Genomic DNA, 3,075 nt, shown 5'->3' with positions numbered 1-3,075 from the left:
AAGAGCCGAGGAGCCTGAGGAGGAAGTCGGAAGTCGGAACTCCGGAGTCGGGACTCGGAACTCGGAAGGCCTCGCCGCCTCGGTCGTCGCGGAGCCCGGAGGTCGGAGGAGCTGAGGACGGCGACTCGGAGTCGACGAGGAGAGGACGGGAGGCCGGAGGGTCGGAGCTGAGGCCGGAGCTCGGAGCCGAGGAGGAGGCAGCACGAACTGCACGGAGTCACGGACGCACGGTGGACCGGAGCTCGGAGCCAAGGACGGCGACGTCGGCGAGGAAGAGAGGGTTTTGCGCTCGCCGCTCTCACAGTCTCACTCTGCAAGCTGATTCTGCCGAGAACCGGAGAAGGTTCCGGCATTAAAAAGGCAGAGAAGGGGGGAGAGAAGGGGGGAGCCGGGGAGGAAAACCCTCTGCCAGACCCCATCTGCCAGACCACAGACGCCACCGCCCACTCCCCGTCAGCCCGTCTGCAGCCTTTCACGTCGCCGCCCAAACCCACTTCCCGTCTGCAGAGCTTTATGGAGGAATAAAAAAAAAAAAAGTGGCTGGGTTGGGGGCCTTCCTTGGGCCGGGGGCCTTCGAGCCGGCAGTGCTGGGACATGGCATATATTGGATGCTGGATCCTCATTCAGGAAGGTAATTAGATCCCATACATCATTTCCCGGCTGAAGAATTTCCATGAAGCTGTTCATGGACACGTACTCTCTTCTAAGTTAAAACTTTGGGATGGAAAACTATAGCTAGAGAGCCATGCCCCAGAGTTCCCACGCTAGTTTTCCATGCCTTGGACGGACGGGTTACTGCCAGCTTGTAATCATGGTTGCAAGGCAGAACCATCTCCATGGTTTGTCGTATTAAAGAAAAGATTAATGCTTTAGAATCACTTAGCTAGAGTGATCTTTTTTGAGCGAGATTCTTGAGTCACCGTAGCATTGCTCCAAGGAAAAATTAAATGCTCTGTTCAATGCCATGCAAATTCAGCTGCAGGCCGCGGGAGAGAGGAGAAAAAAAAAAATCGGAAGTATCATGCCAAACGCGTACAAATGCAGTCAAAAAAATTAAAATGCAAAACATCGTGCAGAGCACTAGGCAACTCCGCCTCACCCACTCATAGGTGTCCCTCCGAGTGGTCTACAACAAAAGAAGCCACCTAATCGACCGGCCCATTGGCCTTTCGGTAGACATACTTCATCTGAATGGCTAGCCCATCCTTAACCATGGTCCAGATATCTCTCAATAACGGATGGTAATCGCCGATATCTTCCAATTATACGCGCTAGTCCCAAGTTACACGTGGCTGGGGAGTGGAGCATGAGTTAAACTTATAGATTTAAATAAGTTAGTGTTAAGTCATTAAACCAATAAGGATCCGTGGCGCAATGGTAGCGCGTCTGACTCCAGATCAGAAGGTTGCGTGTTCGATTCACGTCGGGTTCAAATTCCTCGGATCTTTCTTTTTTCGGTTTTTTTCCTCGACTGCTGAGTTTGTTTTTTCTTTTCTTTCTTTTTTTCTTTTTTGCTGTTTGTTCACCAAAACATTAGAAAAATTAAAAATTTCAAACCATCGTAAGCTGTCAACTTTCCGTGCCTTGCTCTTGGTTAGCCATCCCATCCAATCCTGCAAAAGAAAAAGATACCACCTTACACGAGTGAATGCAATGAGTTTGATGGACAACACGATAGCAATCCATAGGAAATGATGTGCATGTAGTGCATGTAGTTGCCATATGTTTTCAGACTTCCAAGTCCTGAAAAAAAATAGGGAATTTGCTCAGCGGTCCATTTATTGATCGAACTTTAACATTAAATCCCTGTTGACCGGTTGTTTAACAACCGGTCAATATATATTTCAACATTGCTTTATGGGACAAAAATGCCCCCGCCTCTCCCATTCCCACCGAAGAAGGAGAAGAAAAAGGCAGCCGCCGGCTACGGCCCACCCCCTCCCGCGCCTGCCGCCGGCCACAGCCCGCCCCCTCCCGCACCCGCTGCCTCTTCCGCGCCGCCGGAAATACCTCCGCCCCCACGGTGGGGAGGTGCCAAAGAAGAGGAGTCGCTGCCCCCCGGTGGCCCCATCCTGCGGCCGCCACCGTCCGATCCCCTTCCGTAGCTGCCGGCCTCGCGAGAGGAGAAGGAAGAAGAAAGAAGGAGAAGGGAAGAAGAGAAGAAAAAAAAAAGAAAAAAAAATGAAAGAAAAAGAAGAAATAAAATAAAATAAAAATAAAAATAAAGTTAACTGTGTTCCTAGACAAGTTAACTGTGTTCTCAGACAACTTAACTGTGTTCACAGACTTGGAGTCGACCTCTGCTCATCTGGAGTCGACCCCTTAACAGCATGAGTCGACCCCTGCTCACCTGGAGTCGACTCTCAGGCTTTCCTAGACAAGTTAACTGTGTTCACAAGTTAACTGTGTTCCTAGATAACTTAACTATGTACCTAGACAACTGTGTTCCTAGACAAGTTAACTGTGTTCCCAAACAATTTAACTGTGTTCCTAAACAACTGTGTTCCTAGACAAGTTAACTGTGTTCCGAGACAACTTAACTGTGTTCCCAGACAAGTTAACTGTGTTCCTAGACAACTTAACTGTGTTCCCAGACAAGTTAACTGTGTTCCCAAACAACTTAACTGTGTTCCTAGACAACTGTGTTCCTAGACAAATTAACTGTGTTCCTAGACAAGTTAACTGTGTTCCCAAACAACTTAACTGTATTCTTAGATAACTGTGTTCCTAAACAACTTAACTGTGTTCACAGACAACTTAACTGTGTTCCTAGACAACTTAACTGTGTTCCCAGACAAGTTAACTGTGTTCCCAAACAACTTAAATGTGTTCCTAGACAACTGTGTTCCTAGACAAATTAACTGTGTTCCTAGACAAGTTAACTGTGTTCCCAAACAACTTAACTGTATTCTTAGATAACTGTGTTCCTAAACAACTTAACTGTGTTCACAAACAACTTAACTGTGTTCCTAGACAACTGTGTTCCTAGACAAGTTAACTGTGTTCCCAAACAATTTAACTGTGTTCCTAAACAACTGTGTTCCTAGACAAGTTAACTGTGTTCCTAGACAACTT

At 47.4% G+C, this 3,075-nt stretch overlaps 1 non-coding gene across 1 annotated transcript; it reads left to right on the top strand.

The window, feature by feature from the left end:
* Nucleotides 1-1,360: 1,360 nt before the first annotated feature.
* TRNAW-CCA lies at nt 1,361-1,432 on the top strand. Its single transcript has one exon. It is a non-coding gene; the product is annotated as a tRNA-Trp (tRNA).
* Nucleotides 1,433-3,075: the final 1,643 nt, after the last annotated feature.

This window comes from Phoenix dactylifera, unplaced genomic scaffold (genome assembly GCF_009389715.1).
Source record: "Phoenix dactylifera cultivar Barhee BC4 unplaced genomic scaffold, palm_55x_up_171113_PBpolish2nd_filt_p 000918F, whole genome shotgun sequence".
NCBI lineage: Eukaryota > Viridiplantae > Streptophyta > Magnoliopsida > Arecales > Arecaceae > Phoenix > Phoenix dactylifera.
Note: the sequence above shows the minus strand (reverse complement) of the source record. Positions and strands in the feature narration are given on the sequence as shown.